Genomic DNA, 21,620 nt, shown 5'->3' on the forward strand with positions numbered 1-21,620 from the left:
AGTGATTTAAATAGGGGAAGAGGTAATAATACAACACCTCGAATTGGTCCTCAAGCATAATGTAGTACATGATGGTGTAGCACACAATGTCCCATGGCTTAGGTAGGTCCTCATGAGAGAAGCCACCATGCATATGAATAGGTTCCTCCTTAAGGGTCTTTTCGTCAAAAATTTCCTCAGGCTCTTTTTGTCCAAAATTTTAGGTTGATTGTGCCAGCTCTTACCATCGAGAGATAGGTCACCAACCTTAGCAATGAGCTCCTTTATTATTTTAAAGGAAACCCCATTAATGGTCACCTTTTTGTTAGCTTAGGAATTCACAAATTGTAGGGACACATACTCATCATACCCTTCAATGCACTCCATGAATAGTAAATGACCTCCTTCCTACAAATAGACCCATGCCACCTCACTATCTCTAATGTAGGCTTCAATTTCATCTAGCTCAACATGGTTCAAACTACCACCCATTTCGCCTTCTCTAAGCTTGGTCACTAAATCCTTAATTTGAATTGACATACCCTTGTTAGAGAACAGAGCATGAAAGCAAAGGTCATTTAAGCTTATAATGTTTTTTTTCATAAGATTATTACATTGTCAATGGAAATATGATTTATGGTTGGGAAGTTGTTTTGTTGTGCATAAGAACAAAATTACACTATAACATGGCAACTTCTTATAGAGGGATTATTTGATAATGTACCAGCTTGTTTAACTAAACGTATAATCAAGTGTGCAAATATCTTGCCTCCATGTACATTGAGTCCCGATATTAATGTGTATGTCCCATCAGAGTAACCCCTTTGTAGATTTGCAAATGAAATAAGTTTAAAGAAAGATAGATACAAATAATAAATGGTCTCTATTTATATAAACTTTTAGGCAACAAAACAATAAATTGTAGCGTATTCTATTCATTGAGCACAATATCATCAAACTATTGGGATTTTTAGAGAGCTCAACATATCATGAAGCTGCAGTTACAATAACACTCATGTTATATTATTGTAGACTCTATACAATGCTAAAATTAAAAGACAAATTAGTAGAGATCAACGGTTCAGTTGAGGCACCCTACATTAGGGAAAGAGTGAAGCTTTATGTGGATATAAAAGAGGCACCCTACATTGAGGAAAGAGTGAAGCCTTACGTGGATGTGAAAGAGGTGCCCTACATTGGGGAAAGAGTGATGCCTCATGTGGATACAAAAATGGCGCTAGTAATATGTTGCAGTTTGGATAAACCTCGAAAAAAAAAGGTATCCAGTGAGTACATAAAATAGTGTGCAACAGCTCTAATACTTTCAATTCATTTTCTCAGGAGACCAAGGTTGTTCTAACCTGGACTTCTCCCAAGTTTACCAAAGTTAGCCACATGAGTGTAACAATTGATGTGTTTATCATTTACAGTCATTTCAACATCCTATAGTTCGAACAAATAATGTGTGGATAGTTTCATTGACTTAAATAAATAAAGACATTTATTGTGGTGGTTATTCCATTGAAAGAAGCAAAGGGAGATGTTTCATTTGGTCATGGATCTAGTGGGAGAATTAAAATTGGAAGTGGCATAGATTATGATGACAATGTTGAGTATGATAGTGATGTTGCTGGTGACAAGTCCCTAACTAGTATTAAGGTTCAAATTTTGCATTCAATATTGATAAATGATGTAATTAAAAAGTAAGCATTAGTCACAGTGAAACATTTCTTTCAAGTGTGATATTTTATGCGTAAATTTATTTGATGAAAAAAAATATATTGAACTTAATTAAATAAAATTTCATATATTTTTTAATATACATTTATTGTATAAATAAAATATTAAATAAAAAAAATATGTTTTGAAATATTTCCTAAAATCTATTTTTACAAAGTGTCTTATGATTGAAATTTGTGTATATTGAAGAAATTACTTTAGCTAATCAAATTATCATAAATATTTATTTCAACTTTAAAAATAAAAAAATGCATGTATATATATACACTATATTAAAATTGAATTTTGTAACAACAAATTTTTTTTGCATTTTAACTAATAGAAATTACCTTTTCAGTGACTAAATGATTCTCAATTGATACAATAGTACAATAGTACTCTCCAATACTAATAAATAATAAGTCTAAGACCATATTCTAGTAGCTTTGACCATATATATCAATTAATCTTGATCAGAAATTGAAACAATAATAATAATAATAATAACTAGACAATTTTATAACTTTGATATTAAGCCTTAAAATATCAAACACTAATATATAGTTTCCATATATATTAAAGTTAATACCTATGAGTATTAAATAGTAAATCGATAATACACATATTTTCAAAAGTTTATTTGAGATCCGGAGCCATGTTCGATGGTCAGAAGTCTTCATTTTATTGTCAGCCACTTGAACGCAAAGTCTACGCATGCCATTTATTAACAGAGTACATCATATCCATTTTTACTTTTGTCAATTTTTGTTTAATCATTTTTTCTCGGGGATGACTGACTTGGAGTCTTAGAAAATAGAATGTAAAGGCATTTTTAATATTTAATATTTCGGTATATTCCTTTCAATTTTTTAAATATTTGATTTATTTTTTATTTGCATGGGTTCTCCCTTTAATTGTAATTTAATAATTGAGATGGAGTTTAAATTTTTTTGTTCATACATATTGAATTGAATTGAAAACATACATTATTTCCGGGATTGCCATAGCACTTAAAATAGGTGCATTTATTGAAAATTTTCTCAAAATTGTGGACCCAACATATAAATAGTAGAGTGATCAAAGTTGTAGGATCTTTCTTTTGCAAAGGGTGACTAACGGTGATTGAGGACTTTTTTTGGGTAATGATTTAACTTCTCCAGTCTTTGAAAATGGGTCATCACTAAATAATATATACGTTCATTTGAAAGAGATTTATTTTGTGCTACCTCACTATTCATTTATTTCAAATCAAATTATGATTTCAGAAAGCTATGTTAATTTAGTTGAAAAAATGTACTTTAATTTATTTTAAAAAATTATATTTTTATTTGATTAATAAAATTTTAGATAAAATTTAATCTATAAATCTTTAGATTATTTAGAATTAAAACTATAATATAATATAGAAGACAAATTTAAGCCTCTAAACTATGTTAGTGTAACATTAGCAACCCTTCAAATTTCTTTTGGGTCGTTTTGAAACACCCTTCAATTTTTTGGTCGTATATTAGACATACAGAGATAGTTTGACAAATCTTATATTGTCAACTAGAAAGTTCTTTTTGAGCCCTATCCATTATTTGAGGTTTAAGTTTGTTTTGTTTTTTGATGGCTTTCTTTGTTTTCAAAGCAAGAAAATCTATTTTGCACTCTTCTGTACATAAATTTAGCATCCAAACTCTTTTGTTCAAAAACTTTACATTGTACAAAAGATGGTTTTATGCTCTTTCCATTGATATGGGTTTTTTGCAAAATTCTTCTCAAAATATTGTTCATTCATTTTTAAATATTTTTGCACTCTAGTGAACATCCTTGTTATTTCAAGTTCACTGATCATTTTTGTTGAAGAGGGATGACTCATCTTTTTTTCCTTTTTTCTTTTTTCCTATTTTACCATCCTTTTGTCTCTTCTAGTTTTATTGACATCTTTTGTAAGTGTTTTTATACAAACCCACCGAGATAAAGTGTCACACTGAGATAAAGTATCACTACACCTTGTATACTTGAGATCTATCATATCTTATGTCTTATTTTACTTGCACTTATTTATAAAGTGTCATGGGGGGTTGATGAATATATTTTTTATCATCTACCTTTGTCAAATGAGTATTCTTTCCACAACATTAGCCTCATGATATGTATAAAGAGCATGTGAGTTTCCTTGCATCTTGATGTTCCTCATTCTTGACATGTAATTCTTGAAATAACCATCCTTTTTAGTTGTCTATCACCTCTCCCTTGTATGAATTATGGGAGGGTTTCTCTTATTCATTATAAACTTCCTTGCTTCATTTGAGTGAGCTATGTATACAATATTTACTCATATGTTCTAGGAAAATATAGTGGCTAAGTACCTATGCATTTCAATGAGATGAATCATCTAGCATATGCACACTTTTTCATTCAAATTTTAGAGGCAACCTTTCATCTTTGATTGATCAACTCTTCATACTTTGAAGTTTTATGTCATCTATATATGTGAGCTCAGTTATTTGTCTTTTTTTTGCCTCCTCATTTGAGTAGTGCCATTTGAGGGCATTCATGCAAATTATAGTCTTCTCTACCTGATCATATTCTATTTAGTGAAGGTTCTTTAGATCAATAGTTACTTTTTGATGATATTTCTAGCTTCTTCATGCTTAAATGGTGTTCTTCATGACCATTATTTTGTTCCTATTTTATTTAAAGCTTCTTCATGCTTCAATGGTGTTCTTTATGGCCATTATTTTGTTTGTATTTTCTAGGACATTTTTTGTTTGGAGGTTTTTTCAATCCTTCACTAGTTTTCAACTTCTTTTGGAAAAGACCTTTTTCCATGTGATTTTCTCTATTTCTCCACTTTACAAAGATTTGGCTATGATTGCATACCTCATTAGGCCATATTGCTAGGACCCAAGTTTTCTTTCAACATTATAGTTGCCTTTGCCATTCTAGCATTATTTGTAGCCAAATTGTTGCTTATCTTAATAGGGGGTGTCAAAATAGAATAATAACTTCATCATTAAATCACCTTGACTTAATCATTAAGTTACCTTTACTTCACTCTTGCAATATCACTTTATGCATTAGTGTCATTTAATAGTTATATTAATTATTAATTCTTTTGAAGGTTTCTTATTTTAAGTTACTCGATCTCCTATATTAGAAATGATTATTTTATATTTTATTGATTTGTTTGATCCAATAATATAATCTTTCCTATTTTTAAAGCTCAAACCCTTTCTTTTTTATTATATTCTTCCTAGTCATAGGTTATCATTGCATGCAAGTGATATTGGCTTCATAAAGTTTGATTGACAAAGTCTATACATTGATGAGTGTTCTATGAGTAGTGGTTCACAATAACACATCTCTTATGAGAAAGAATAAAACACTGGGCACTCACTAGAATAGGTGATGCAAAGAGATGTGAAGCATCAAAACTTCCTTGGAGGTCACACATCTAGTGTTACTTTAATTTGAACATACTTAACGATAGAGTTTTCTTCAAAGTCAAACCCACTCTCCTTGAATGTTCACCAAGTGTTTTAAAGCCCCTTAATCTCATGAGTTGATAAGTAGGAGATATTTTTAAAGATAAACAAGGTTGCACTACAAAACATGGGTTAGTTTGAATCAAAACCTACACAGTTAAATCTTGATAGCATCATCACAATTTTAAATAATAGAATAGTTTTATAATAAAATGTAAAATTTGACTAATAAAAAATAATAGTAATTGTGATTATGAGTTAAAGTGTGTGATAGTTGATATTAAAAGCTCTGACACAATCTAAACCAAAAGCTATTAATTGTTAAAATTCTAAAAATTGTAGAAAAATGATGCAGGAGCATCTTGCATGGAAAATTATTGGAAAAAAAAAAAAAAAAAAAAATTGAAAAAGAAAAAAAAGGAAAAAAAAAAAAAAATTCTTTGGAGAGAGAAAGTGACGAAAATTTGAGGAGAAATAATTAAAAAAATAAAAAGGAGAAAAGAAAGAGAGGATTTTTATTTTCGAGGTGCATAGGTGGCATAAATAGAAAAATAAGAAAAATAGTTGTCATTACATTAATCGAGGTGTGTAGGTGGTATCTTAGAAGCTTGTGGAAAGTTTCTTAAATCTTGCATTTAATATTTGTTGTGATCCATAAAGGAAATGTAATTTTCTAATTGGGCCACATGGTGGTGCTTAGTTGTAATTCTAGAAGGTTATGGAAGTTTTAGAAGGTTGTGGATATTGTGTAGGAGGAATTCTAGAAGGTTGTGGATAAGTCATGCATAGGGTGGTAAGTGCCTATTTAAGCAAGGCATATGAGCATTTCTAATCAAGCTCAAGAAGAAGGTGAAAACTCAAGGAGTGGAAGCTCAAGGAGAAGCTTGAGAAGTGGAAGCTTGAGAAGGAGAAGCTCGAGAAGGAGAAGCATCGGAAGGAAAGTTTGAAAGTGTGAAAGAGAATGAGGAAGTGAAGAGTGAGTTTTCCTGAGTCTGTGGACAGAGCGCCGAATGTGAGGCAATTTACACTTGGATCTTGGATAAGGTTGGAGAAGAGCTAGTGACTGCGGTTTAGAAACAAGGAGGTTGCTTGGTGGTTTGTGAGTACAAGTTGAGATCTCAGAGGTTTCTACCAGAGTGTGGATCTGGACTAGCTTGGGTTTGGATTGGATCTTGAGAGATCTTGAAAAAATGTTATTGTAATTGCTATTGAATTTTCAGGTATAATAAAATTGTCTTCATATTGTTGCATTATTGGTTGTGAGTTGGTAAGGGTGGTGTGTACCTTCATCAAGTGGTATCAGAGAGGTTCTTCATCAAAAACTGATAACAGTTAATAATAATTATAATTGTATGTGGTCAACTTGAACGTGTAGGTGAAGCTTGACCAACTATAAGAACCAGATAATATGAATAATAGTTATGTACGATATTTAGGTGAAGTTTGACCAAGATCGCACAAAGTAGAATTTGAGTGGTGCATATTTTACTGGGTCATAAGAATGGCACCATATCGTCAGCATTGCTTCAAGTAAAATATGTGAACAAATAGAAGTTATTGAAAAATATGTGAACAATGGAAGTTATTGCTTGCAGTAGATACATAGGCGTCATGAGTCTGCTCCTCTTCTTCTTACTCTTGTGGTGCACACGTTTTGCTAATGCTCAGCCGGGTATTATTTTCCTCCACTGTTTTGTTTCAATGTTGTTACTTTGGTTTCTTTGTTTTAGGGTTTAATGTTTTACACGGGCTTGCAAGTCAACAGGATTTCTGAGTATCGATTGTGGGGGAAAAGGAAATCGCAATCATTCTGAGACCAATATCACATGGGTTCCTGATGATAACTACATTGTACACAACCTCGGGGAGAAAGCAGAATCATACTACAAGTACGAGGACTACCCTTTTTATTTGGAAAGCCTCCGAGTGTTTCCCAAGCCTATTAATAAGGCTTGCTACGAATTGCCCCTCACCCCGAATGTGCCGCACCTCTTGAGAATATCGTTTCTTCAGCCTAATTCCAGTGAATCTCGACGCTTCAGTTACTCTGTGGAGACCATCGATATGCTCTACATGGACAAAGTGCTGTTGTCCACATACAGCACTGTTTCCACGTACAGTTACACTTACCAAGAGGTGGAGAATATCTTGTACAGTGCAGATAGTGTGTTGCATATCTGCTTGATCCGAACCTCAGACTGTGACGATCCATTCATCTCAGCTATTGAGCTGAGACGTCTTAAGCGAGGCATGTACTGTATGGCTAAGCCAGGAATTATGTTGGGTTTAATAGAAAGGGATAATTTGGGGCCTGACAAAAACGCAACCAGGTAAACGTTGTCCCTTTTGTACCGTTAATGCTATCCTTGAAATTCTTTTCTGTTTTGATGGTTATTATGTAATCAATTAATCAGGTATCCCGAAGACCCATTCGATCGCTTCTGGTATCCTTGGGAGCCTAGTGGATATGATTTTGTGAATGTTTCCGAGTCAATTTCAGTAAGCAACACCCAAAACTTTCCTCCGTCAAATGTAATGAAGACGGCCGTCGTCGGCAGCGCAAACGGCTTTGAAGGCATAGATCTCAGCTTTTTAGAATCCCCGACGGAAAAATCCCTTGTACTTCTGTATTTTGCAGAGCTCAACTCATCACAAGCAGGATCCTTCTCAGTTAGAATTAGTAACAACAAAAGCACCAAAAGCAAGACAACAATTGATCTGAAGAAAGCCATTTTTTCTGCCAGAGAGGTGGCCTTGACATATGAAGGAACCAGAAATCCAATTGTCAGTCTGGAACCAATTAGTACCTCTCTTCACAGGCCTATAATCAATGCTGCTGAGATGTACAGTATTGTTGCCTCCAAGAATCCATCTTTTCGAGATGATGGTAAGAATTTGTGATATTGCTATCAAGATTTAACACTGTAGTTTTTGAGTCAAATTCATTGAGTCATGTTTCATTGAGTCATGTTTCATTAGTAGCGATTCACACGAATCCATCTCTCATGATAACAAATGGAACAACTTAGCATTCATTGGATCTAGGCGATACTCACATAGGGGAAGCACCAGGACTTCCCAAAGGTCACCCATCCCAATACTACTCTAGCTTGTGCGTGCTAGGGAGGTCATCCATCTCAGTACTACTCCAACTCGAGCGCACTTAACTACAGAGTTTCCTCCATGATTAAACCCACTCTACTTGCAACCCCTTTTTTGAGAGGATGTGCTGATTGAGGGTCCATAGATTGTTCTGACCTCCTTATTAATTTTTTTTAGTCATTCACTCTTAGGAATTGAAATACTAAATTAGTACCTCCATATACCTCATTTAAGAATCTCCTACTGCCAAAACTGCAGTCAATGCACTGATAGAGGTGTGGAAAGCGTTATTTCTCAAAAACAACAGTCGAGATCCTTGCTTTGGTTTACAGTGGGAGGGAATCTTCTGTAGTAATGTCAGCAACACTGTTAGGATTTCTGCAATGTAAGTTTTCTTTTCAGTATTCTCTTCTTTTCCATTTAAATTGGACAGTCGAAGGAATACTGAATTTGGTTTTAACTGTGTTGTCCACGCAGAGACTTGTCGGCGAGGAACCTTACAGGACCCATACCTCCAAGTTTTGGAAAGTTAACGGAACTCGTTTCATTGTAAGCCTCAACCTCTTAATTCTGGTGTGACTAGGAAATCAAGTAGGTAGTCGCTCCTTGTTTAGCATCGTTGAAAAGTATGCTATTAATTTACGACTGCAGAGTGTTGATTAAAGGTATGCTATTATTCTACCGTCTTTATTCTGCTTGTTATAGTTGTTCAAAGTCCAGACAAAATGTACGAAGACAAAACAAAGACAATTTTTTTTTTTTACAAATTTTTTCTAAATTTTGTTGTTGTTTTTTTACTATAAATTATGATGAAGATCAAATGTTAAAATTTTTAGAAAAGTCCTTTTCGATTTTTAATGTGTGTCATATATATATATATATATATATATATATATATATATAATTTTTGAAGAATTTTTAAATTTATTTCAGTTTTATTATGTTACTTCCCATAATCATATATTTGTTTATTTAATTATAAATTCACTTAAAAGATATTATATACATTGGTCAACTTTTTTGAACAATTTTTTGGATAATTATTCTTTTTTAATGTTCAATTAAGTTTATGTTTAAAATAAATTGGAGCTCACGTGCTAATTTTAGAATAATTTAAATAATAGTTGGATACACCAATGATGTGCTATCCATTTTTTTCACCTATCTCTTAACAATTGTAAAAGATAAAATATTAAGTTTTTTCCATCTCCTCTCAATTTTGTGTTCAAAGATCTTTTAGAATATTTGACTGACTTCCCTATAATATTATATTTATTAGAAAAAATTCACCTTTGATTTTGTAAAAGCTCTCCTGACTTCTCCTTATGGACAACTCATTATATGTTTTTTTCGAAAGAACTTTTATAATATCAATCCATTCATTCTTTTACTTTTATAATATCAATCCATTCATTCTTTTTAGATCACTCAACAACAATGATTTGAATGGAAAGTTGCCTAACTGGACCAGTCTCTCCAAGTTAAAGACATTGTGAGTACTCCAAATCTTTAATTATAACTTTCAGTTTTACTTTATTTTTATCTTTGTAAACATTCCATTATAATTTATTATTAATTTGATTATAATACTTTGAAATATTTCTAATTATTGTCACTTCAAATACAAAGTTTTGTTTTATAAGCAATAGAACATACTTGAACAAATTTACAATTACTATGTTTGATGTATGTATACAGACATCTTCAAAATAATCATTTATCTGATAAATTTCCAGACTGGCTATCTAAACTTCCTCGCCTGAAAGAAGTGTATGTATATGTCATCCTTTGCTACACTTCACTCATCTTTACACAAAAAAATCACAACTATTAAATTTTATTTTGTTTTGACATTGTGACAGAGATATATCCAACAACGATTTCAAGGGTGTCATTCCACAGCAACTTCTCAACAAAATAAATTTTACAATCCAGTAGTTTTATATCCATTGCAGTTTATTTTTATATACTTTATAAATTTCCAATTTTGAAAATTTAAATTTAAAAATTAAATAAATAAATTATAGGCATTTAACATGACTTTCAGCGGCAACAAACACCTTTGCCGGACAAAGCGGGAGTGTCGTCATCACTTTCCGTCCATCGCTGTTGGATTAGCGGGAGCCTTCATTACAATTGTGATTTTAGTGGGTGTCGTCATCTATCAACTGAAATTTAGAAGTGCATGTCCTCAACCAAGCCCTCTCGGTAGGTTCTTTCACATTTATTAATTAGCTCACACAGTTATCAATAATTCAGTGTGAGAATAAAATTAAATCACACAAAATGCAGATTATTTAATGGTTAATGTAGCAAACTCATCAAAATCTCGTGCCTTTACGCTGGAGGCAATGGCGACGGCGACAGAAAATTTTACCCGTAAAATCGGACAAGGGTCGTTTGGAAATGTTTACTTGGGTGAATTGAAAGAGGGGAAGCAAATAGCTGTAAAAGTACTCTCTGTTTTCTCCAAGCACGGAATCGAACAATTCTTAAATGAGGCAAGTATGCTTACACCCATATTATAGTACTGGTTCGTTTCCTTTTCTCATCTATTCGAGAAATATTAGCGTTTAATTTCAACTTTATGAACAGGTTGATCTTCTGTCAAAAATCAATCATAAGAAGTTGGTTTCCTTTCTTGGGTATTGCAATGAATCTAGAGACCTCATGCTTGTCTACGAGTATATGTGTGGAGAATCCCTCAGTGATAATCTCTATGGTAAATATTTCTAATTTCATTCGAACAAAGGATAGTAGAAATGAAAGATGACAAAAACATGTTGTGCCTTTTGTTTGCAGATCCAGAGGCACCTAAATATTCCCAACTAGACTGGAAAACCAGGCTTAAAATAGCTTTGGATGCGGCACAAGGTTTATTTCAAAGTTCATTTTCAAGTAAATATTATTTCCTCAAGCAATTGTTTTCGAAATGATGTTTACTAATTATTTAACTAAAAACATTTGCAGGGCTGGAATATCTGCACGTGGGTTGCACTCCAAAAATAATTCACATAGATGTTAAGACGTCCAACATTCTTCTTGACAGTAATTTGAATGGAAAGCTGGCTGATTTCGGTCTTTCAAGAGTGACTGGCAGTGGAGAAACTTCTCAAATAAATACAACTATAAAAGGAACTCCTGGATATTTAGATCCAATGTATGTAATTCTTACAAGTCTTATAATATCCACTTCACTATTTATTAATCTTTGTTGATTCACTACTGATTAATTGTTCTTTTTCAACGGCAGGTATTATAGAACCCACATGTTGACAGATAAGAGTGATGTTTATAGCTTTGGAGTTGTTTTATTGGAGCTTATATGTGGCAGGAAACCCATAGACTTAAAATTCTCCGCCGAGAAAATATTGTTGACAGAATGGGTAAGATATCTGACTGATCATTTGCCAAACAAGAAAAACAAAATGCCGATTGCCGCCTTCTTTTAGTACAAAAGCTTAAAAGAGTGGGTTAATGCTTGACTAAACAGGTTGCATCATATACGGAAGCAAATGAAGATGACGCTCACATTGAATAAATAGTTGACAAAAGGCTGGGCAAGCGTTACAATGTGAAATCCATCGCCCATTTGACCAATCTAAGCAGGAGATGCATTGCAAGTGAGCCGTCCGATAGACCGAGCATCAGTGAGGTTGTGGTGGAGATCAAGGAAATTGTCACTTTTGAGGAAGAGAATTATCAAGTTCCAGATGAACTCTCACTCACGTCCACTACCAGTTTCTCCAATTCCCTATAACAAAGAGGTTTGGAATAGGTAAGAGTGTCCTAAATTGAGTGCGGTGTACAAAAACTGTAAATACATTTCTTCGAATTTTAAGTAACATGGTCATAAAATCTTAGGGAGTAGGACAGGAACCCAGCAGCTTTGAAATCATCTTTGCTAATGGAAGCGAAATATTACATTTCAAGTATATTGATTAAATTGTTATTTGAAACAATTTAATATGAAAGAAATCATTAGGATTAATTAGAGTATTGAATAAATGTACATAGTCAATTATACAAAATAATGACATTTAGCATTAATTAGGTGTTGATCTAATTATAATAATAGATATTGGTAAATGATTGACGAGTAAGTTAGAAAATTTGGGCTTAGTCAATAAAGGCATTGACATTGAAACATTTTTAGAACTAGTTCTAAGATGAATTAGTTGAAATAATCATTATTTAAAAGTCTAAAGCATGTAGGTACACCTAAGTCATTCATGTGCTTATATCTATGCTCTTTGCATCTATACATATATAAAAGTAAATTATGTTAATGAATTTTGATGTCTTAAATGAACTTGAAATTGATAACCTTTCTATACCTCTATATTAGTACTTGCCTTAATGTTTGATCTTATAATATAAATCATTGGGTATGTGAAAATAGCCTTGGGATCTTACTAAGTGAAGATATATGGTAGTAAAACCCATGATTTGATTTAATCTTGTTGATAAAGGTAAGAAAATTGTAATCTAATTAATGTATTAGGAATCATCCTGAATGGGGATGAGTTGGACTTAGAATTAATTGCTACATGCAAGATGGAAACACTATAGTGAAAGAAAATTTACTTAGTATAAGAATTAGGATTTTGAAACTCACTTGCAAACTACATAAAATAATATGATGTTACAATAAAGACAGGTGATTATGAAGAGGTTCTATTACAAATAAATCTTCACCAGTGAGTGATGGATGACTAGTTGATACTATATACACTAATCTAATATGCTAAAAACACTAATTTAATGAAAACAAAAGCATTTACACATTAAACTACCATAACATATAAGAGAGACTAAAGAGAAACCCCTAATTGGGAATGTGATCCATTGAAAGACTCTCCCAATAGGAATGGCTCTTTGTTGATTTGCTATGTCTAATGAAGGCTTTTGTTTTAGGGATGTATGCTCAAGATGGGTACTCAAACTTGCTTCAATGGAGATTCTTGGATTTTGGATGTGGATAATGGATGGAGATGTAAAACTTGTTCTGAAACTAGCATTATAACTTTAGCTTAAAGGATTGTGATTAAAATGGCTTGGGAGGGGATCCAATTTATAGGCTAAGGGCTTGAGGGTTTGAGGGCTAAGATGCAAGGATGGGGAAATGGTTAAGGAGGGCTCAGATTGCATGACAGGAGAGCACATGGATTGTGCTTCCTTATAGCCAATCAGGGACTGACACATGTCACAGGGTGAGTGGATGGAGGAAAGGGTAAGGATGAGTCAACAAGGGAAGCTCAAAGCCTTAAAGACCCTCATAAATAGCTTGTAAGAGCAATGAATGGGCTTGTAAGAGTCTTTATGGCTTTGTAAGAGCATTCATGGTTGGGTGGTTCGGATATTTTGGAGGGAGTTGAGATTGTTGACTTTGCTTGGCTTAGGAAAGTCTTAAGCTTGCTTAGGGAATGTGACAAGGTTAGGGGGGGATTAGAGGTGATTTAGGATTTAGATTAGGAATGTTAGAGATATGAAAGTGGATGGCATTCAATGAGGTTGGGTGAGTTAGTAGCTAAGCTTGGTTAGTATGGGTGGATGGGGTGGATTAGGCTAAAATAGAGGTTTAGAGATAGGCTTAGGATGAGGATAAAGACCTTCTAGAAGAGTCTAGAATTTTCTAGGACAAGGCTTTTAGGAAATAAATAAAGTTTTATTTATTTCATGGGTTTTGGGTTGAGGAGATATTCATTAAAACATAATTAATAAATATAAGGATTAATATTTAACCTTAATTAAATATTTTGAGTTGGAATTAGGGGTAGGAAATGATGGGATTAGCCTTTAATTGAAATTAAAGAAGGATTAAAAGATTTTGGAAGAGGTTAGTGATTTTAAGGAAATTGGCCAAGTTTTGGGGAAAACAAATTTTAAATATTTATTTTGAAATTTTTGGTCAATTTGTTAATTAAATAATTAATAAATAAGGAATATAATGTTTAAATAAGATTTAAACATTTTTGGGAGGGATTCCTTAATTAAATATTTTTAATTAAGACAAGGGGATTTAATGACATAAAAATTAATTAATTAAATAAATAAATAATTAATAAATGATGATGTCATCAGGGACTTTTCAAAAAATAAAAATACTTTATTTTCTAAGGGATTTTAGGTGTCTACATTTTGCCCCTCTTTGATGTGATGTTGCAAGTGGCATGACATCGAAGATAAGAAAATAAGATGCCCAAGGCTAGAGCAGAAGAGGAGAGAATGGACTGCGAGATGCCCCCTCAAGAAGGTGGCGGGGAGAGAAAGCGAGGCTCGATGGCTTCTTGAAAAGTACAAGAATCTAGGATGAGCAAGGAGACTTAGATTGGCAACAAGAAGGGGCTGAATTAGCTCAAACTCTCACTGCGGGAGAATGATAAAGGGCTATTAGAGGCACAAGAGGAAGCAAGCTTAAGACTTCAAGGGAAATGGAGGATGAAGGAGTAGAGCACTATAAAAAGGAATCTAGGAGAAGGAGATGGAAGATGGGATGATAAAGTTGATGCAACAGGATTTCAAAGAGTCAGATTGGCAGAAGATGGGTTTCGGAGATCCTTAGGACTAGGATTGTGGATCTCAAAAGATGAGGCTTGGTGGATTGATTGGATTGGTGGATCCCTAAGACTAGGATTATGGATCCCTAAAGGTAAAAGTGAAGATTGATTCAAAGAGATACTGATGCATAAGCTGGGGTAGGAGAGACATATGCTAGATATGGATGGGGGATAATGGAGATTAAGGGAATCTATTGGAGCTTATTGAGCAGGGGGATACTTCAAAGAGAAGTACGACCATGTAGTTGAGCACTAGATTTGCTATAGGACGATTGGTTAATTGCCAAGGTTACGAAGAATATCAAGGCCTTTTCACCAACTATCTAGAGGACTGACGAACTGACTCAAAACAAACATGCAAGGATTGCCCCAGCATCACACATGAGTCCCAAAGGAAGCAGCATGGATCCGACACTGGGTAATCCACAAGTAGAAAAGAAAAAAAAATGAAAGACCTGATCAAGACCTTACGCTTAGATTGCCCCATTCGTAGTATACCATGATATGGAAGATCATGGCAACCTTGAAGAAGGAACAAAAGGATTGCTTGGAAAAGATATTTCAAGACCCAAATGGAAGATTCCAAATCAAAAGAAAGCGAAAATCCAAAAGAGAACCATTTGCCAATGAGATGGGTGGGACGAGGTACTAACAGACCAAGATCAGACATGAGGAAAGCTATATCCTACAAGGATCGATCGGAGAGCACCTAAGCTGATGGATCTGGATGAGTGATGTGTCTGGCAAGCTGAACTAAGAAGGATAACACTTTGGTGACAGGAGATCTAGCTAAAGGATGCATTGGAATAGCTAACCAAGGGTTGTGTGATGTGTGCAAGATGTTGATCAAGGAGAAACTGACATGAAGGATGAATAGATACAATGGTAATAAGCTAAAGAGGATGTACAAGTTGACGGACCAAGATATGTTACAAATTTACAAAGTTGTTCATGTTTTGGTTTTGTGAGATGGAAATGTTTTAGAGTGTGTTGGATGGATAGTTGGAGTTGATAGGTGGATAGGTAGATGGTTTGCGAAAAGCTTAAGTGAAAATGGGGTTTTTTGTGTGCATGTGATAGGATACAAACTAGGATACAAGCTTATTTACAAGCTAGAATATGGGACAAGCTTTGGACAAGATTTGGATATACAAGCTATGATACAAGGGATGATACAAGATTTACTAGTTGGGGTACAAGATTTACAAGCTGAGGTACAAGATTTACAAGCTGCACATGAGGTATTTACAAGCTTCATTGGATTTTGGATATTTGGTTGGAACACCAAGGGAACAAGCAGGTGTTTCATGGGATGGTGAGTGGATGGATGAGAGGTAGGATAGTGATAGATAATGGATTAGTCTTAGTACACAAGGCACCTGAATTACCAAGTTTTCACCAAGGTACCTATCCAAGGCGCTTGAATTGCCAAGTTTTCACCATTGGATGCTTATTTGTCTTTACTATTTTTTTGTATTTTTCAAAAGCTGGGTATACCAAGGATCTTCAAGCATAAAACTTCTTGGGATGAATGATGTTAGTAGGATCATTCAAGAGTTCTCCTTTTGGTGTAGATAGCTGATAGGCTCCAGAGCCAAAGGATGCAGTGACAACATAAGGACCAAGCCATTTGGGTTTAAACTTTCCTTTCTTTTCTCAATTGGCTTGGACTTTCATATTTTCTTTGAGGACCATGTCGCCTGGTTGAAAGTGTCATGGAAGCACCTTCTTGTTGAAATTCTTTTTGAGATGAGTTTGATAGACTGTGAGATGATCATAGGCTTGTTGTCACTTCTCGTCTAAGAGATCTAGTTGGGTGAGCTGAGCTACTCTATATTCTTCATCAGATATTTGCCCTTGCAAAGATATGTGCAAGGAGGGAAGTTCAACCTCTATGGGTAGTACCACTTCGGTACCATAGACTAGGGAGTGTGGAGTTGTGCTTATGGATGTATGAAAGGAGGTTCGATATGCCCATAGGGATAGATTTATTTGTAGGTGCCAATCGCAACTGGAATCATTGACAACTTTCTTTAGGATTTTGAGGAGGGTTTTGTTAGTTGCCTCTGCCTGGCCGTTACCTTGTGGGAAATATGGGCTAGAAAAGCGGTGATGGATGCGGAGGGAAGTGCATAATTCTTCCATGTTGAGATTTTTTAAGTTACCTCCGTGGTCAGTGAAGATGGTGGATGGGATGCTGAAGCGACAAACAATGTGGTACAAGATGAACTTGGAGACCTGAACTCCTATAGCTGAGACTAAGGGGACTGCTTCCACCCACTTAGTGAAATAGTTTGTAGCTATTATTATCCATTTATGTCCATCAGATGAGAGAGGTGTGATAGTTCCAACTAGATCAAGGCCCCAACAAGCGAAAGGCCAAGGTGGTACAATAGGCTATAGATCCTGTGCTGGAGTGTGCATAAGATTTGCATGCTGCTGACATGGGAGACACTTTCTAACAAAGTCACATGAGTCTTCTTCAATGGTAGGCCAATAGTAGCTTGCTCTAAGGATTTTTCATGCTAAGACAATACCACTCATGTGGGCACCGCAAAGTCTGAGGTGTACTTCTTTTAACGCCATCGCGACCTCATTTTCATCTAAACATCAAGAGAGAGTATCATGATAACCCTGATGATATAGGGTATTGGCTATGATAACATAGCGAGATGATTTTTAGATGAGGCTCTAGCATTGGGTACGTGTGAGGTGAGGGGAGATGATACCATTTTTAAGGTAAGCATGAATCTCATGGTACCAAGGGGATTGGGGACCAACCAAGATACAAACATAGTTTGAATCCTCATTTGCATAGGCAGGTGTGAGGAGCTGCTCAACTAAAAACTCATACTATGTAGCCGCTTGGGGGATTTCCAAGAGCGAGCTGATAGTAGCCATAGCGTCTGTTGCTTTGTTCTGTATTCGAGGCACTTGTGTAAACTGAAGCTTTGTAAAATGCTAGGTTAGCTGGTCAACTAGCTCTTTGTAGGGTAATAGCTTTTCATCTTTGGTTTGATATTCATTTAGGACTTGCTTGATGATGAGCTGAGAATCGCCAAATATTTTTAACTCAGTGATGTTCCATTCTGCAGCTATCTTTAATCCTACTATGAGAGCCTCATATTCAGCTATATTGTTGGTGCTGGGGAATTGTAGCTTGAAGGCTTTTGGAATGTAATCTCCTTGAGGTGTGACCAACAATATTCCTGCCCCTGATCCATGAGATATGTATGAGACGTCAAAATAAAGTTTCCATGGGGGCTGTTCCTCAATTAGGTAGATATGCTCATCTAGAAATTTTGTGATCAAAGGATATGCATCTATTAGAGGTGCATCAGCTAGGTGATCTAGTACAGCTTGCCCTTTGATTTCTTTTTTGTCCACATACTGAATGTCAAATTCGCTAAGGAGCATAACCCATTTGGCCAAACGGCCTGCAAGTTTTGTTCTGGAAAGTATATACTTGAGAGTGTCTATCTTGGAGACTAGTTGGATGGTATGACTTAGCATGTAGTGGTGAAGCTTTTGAGTTGAGAAAACAACTGCCAAACAAGATTTTTCCATAGGAGTATAATTGAGTTCATAACCAACTAGGGTTCTACTGATGTAATAGATGGCTCTTTCTCTGCTGTAGTCATCGTGCTATGCTAGAAGTGCCCCTAGAGAAGTAGGCGTTGCCGATATGTACAAGATCAAGGGACGATTAGGAACTAGTGGAACCAAGATAGGGGGATTGGTGAGATACTGCTTGAGCTGATCGAAGCTACGTTGACATAAAAGATCCCACTTGAAGTTTTCATCCTTCTTCAGTAAATGTGTAAATGGTGTACACTTATCTGCAAGCTAGGAGATGAAGTGTTGGACGGATTGAAGCTTTCCTTGAAGAGTGTGAAGCTGTCGCAGTGTTTGGGGAGGAGGCATGTCTAAAATAGCCTTGACCTTCTTAGGGTCGATCTCTATACCTTGTTTAGAAACTATAAAGCCTAGAAGCTTACTAGATGTGACCCCAAAAACACATTTCTTGGGATTCAACATGAGATGATATTTGGCTAACCTATCAAAGGCTTTCTCCAGGTCAGCAAGGTGATCCACAAAGGTATGAGATTTAACCGAGATATCATCTACATAATCCTCCAAAATGCTATGGATGAGATCATGAAAAATGGCTGTCATAGCTCTTTGATAGGTAGCCCCAGCATTCTTTAGGCCAAAAGGCATCATGTTGTAACAAAAGGTTTCCCAAGGGGTAATGAATGCTGTCTTATGCTGATCCTCATTTGCAATCTTGACTTGATTTTACCCGAAAAATCCATCCATGAGGGACAAAATTTCATGTCCAACTGTAAGGTCTACAATAATATCTATGTTAGGCAAGGGAAAATCATCTTTTGGACAAGCTTTGTTAAGATCTCTGAAATTAGTGCAAATTCTGATGTCACTGGAAGGCTTAGTGACGAGGACCATGTTGGAGATCCACTCTGAGTAGTCAATAGGCCGGATAACCTTAGCAGCTAACATTCTTTCTAATTCAGCTTTGACCAGTAATGCCACCTTGGGGTGCATTTTTCTAAGCTTTTGTCTGACAGGCTTGATCTTTGGATCGACTGCAAGATGATGAACTACAAGTTTTGGATCCAGCCCTAGCATGTCCTGATATGACCATGCAAATCATCCAATGTTCTCTCGTAAGACCTCAAAGAGGAGATCAGCTTGGTCTTGCGATAGGGATGCACCAATGTGAACAAGTTTGGGGATCTCTGAAGAACCGATGTTGACTTCTCTAGTATCCTCAATTAGAATAGAAGACACCTTTGGTCGATTATCTTGAGGAGGCAATGCTAAATCCTCATGTTATTCTTGTGGCTCTGGAGTTTCTTGCTGGCGGGTTCTCTTTTTTGCCTTAGCTAGTCTCGAATTCACCTTAGTTCTAGTTTTGGGTGTATCAGAACTAGGCTGGGGATTTTCTACAAAATACCCCTTGGGATCTAATTTATAGATATAGGAAGAATTTGGCTTTGTTTTCTTGTGAGGTGTTTCAACTCTCATGAATCTCAGAAGCGCTTCCTCTGATGTGAACTCATCAATGTGTATGACGCTTGGTTGGTCACAATCTATGAGTTGTGGATGGGCGAGTGGTAGGTCAATGAAATGGATGGATAGTTCTTGGAGAACAGAGTCTCCTAGGGAGATTTGGTCTGGGATATCATCGTAGGCTCTCTTTTCAACTTCCTCAGGAATGTTTTCAATTTTGACAAGGTTGCGGTGAATGTTTGAAAAAATGTGACTGTTCTCATTGGTGCCCCCAGTTGTGGGTATGCCAAAGCCAAGACTTGACTTCGATTCCCACTTGTGTGCTTCGATGGGGCACTGTATGCCTCTTTCTTTTGGTCCTAGACCACCACCTTGATAGTTCCATTTATCAGTGATGAGCTCATGTTCTTGGGGATAATTCTGGCTAAAGTGATCAAGGTGTGCCTGATTTCTTGGAGGTGCATCCTTATGTAACCAATTGTTGATATCTGGAGTGAGCTCCTCATGAAGAGGGATTTTCGAGGATACAAAGGTTGTTGGGCCAAACTATTTGTATCGAGGAGGTGGAATCTCCTTAGCTTTGTGATATGTCGGTCATCCATGGGCATGTGGATCAAGTGGGAGTGCCCCAATAGCAAATGTATTTGACAGACTATACTCTCCACAACCTTTTTTATTGATCTTCACAATAGATAGGGTGGAGGCGAGGATGGTTTCTGGGTCATTACAAGTGTGGGATGTGTTGGCGATGGCTGTGTCGATATCAATTCTAGGGCAATAGTTTGTATATGAAGCTTCAACCATATTGCAGTAAGCAAAGGGTTCTGGATCAGCATGGATGGTTACCTCAGTGCCTTGATGTGAAAATTTGATGCACTAATGGTAAGTGGATGGAACGACTTTCATATTAATGAATCCATGGGTGATTGAGGAGGATGTTAAATGGTAGGTTTAGATCAATAACATGACAGAGTGTTTCTTGGATGACTGGCCCAACCTTGATTGGTAGCAAAATAGTTCCTTTTGTGGTTCTTTCTAAGTTGTCATAAGCTTTGATGGTGATAACCTTACTGATGATATCTACCTTAGTATACCCAGCTTGTTTTATGAATTTTAGGGTGCAAATATTCAAGGCTGATCCATTATCTATCATTACTCTTTTTACGGCAAAATTGGATACCATGATGGCTATGCGAAGCGGAAGGGTGTGATCTGACTCGACCACGGGTATGTTGGTGGGTTTGAATGATAGGGCACATGAGGAGGATAGGTGTCCAATGAGATTACGAAAATCAGTAGTGTTGATATTTGAAGGGACACAGGATTCTATGAGAGCACTGTCAAGGATGTTCTTGTATATAGGACTAGTGCGAAGAAGGTCTAAAATGGAGATTTGGGCTGGCATGTTCCAAGGTGTTCCAAGATATTGTACTGGCTTTTTGATGGAGTTGATGGTGCTGGTGAAACTGGTGGGCCTACGATGTTAAATCACCCTCTTTGAATGGTGACTGCACACTCATTGTTTGGTCCTTGGATATTGATAACATTGATAGAAGGCTCTTTTTTAGATATACAACCGATGAGGCTACCATAGTCTATGTAGGATGAAGTGTGGTCATTGTTCTTCCCCTGCTGTTGGTTTGGCTGGTGGTTGTTGGTGTTGTTGTTGTTGTTTTCGATAGGTGCTTTTCCAAGATTTTGATTGTTGTGAGGAGGAAAAGCATTTTGATAGATCTGTAAGCCTACATTGGGA

At 35.7% G+C, this 21,620-nt stretch overlaps 1 pseudogene across 1 annotated transcript; it reads left to right on the top strand.

Moving 5' to 3' along the window:
* The first annotated feature begins 6,746 nt into the window (after nt 1-6,746).
* LOC149577074 (putative LRR receptor-like serine/threonine-protein kinase At5g48740) lies at nt 6,747-12,155 on the top strand (annotated as a pseudogene). The gene is made up of 14 exons (XR_016364001.1): nt 6,747-6,843; nt 6,937-7,501; nt 7,586-8,058; nt 8,532-8,658; nt 8,751-8,822; nt 9,697-9,765; nt 9,972-10,043; nt 10,136-10,207; nt 10,321-10,774; nt 10,869-10,995; nt 11,076-11,147; nt 11,244-11,433; nt 11,527-11,659; nt 11,767-12,155. The product of XR_016364001.1 is annotated as a putative LRR receptor-like serine/threonine-protein kinase At5g48740 (transcript).
* Nucleotides 12,156-21,620: the final 9,465 nt, after the last annotated feature.

Source organism: Cupressus sempervirens, chromosome 1 (assembly GCF_028749045.1).
Source record: "Cupressus sempervirens isolate cs-2001-9-10 chromosome 1, ASM2874904v1, whole genome shotgun sequence".
NCBI lineage: Eukaryota > Viridiplantae > Streptophyta > Pinopsida > Cupressales > Cupressaceae > Cupressus > Cupressus sempervirens.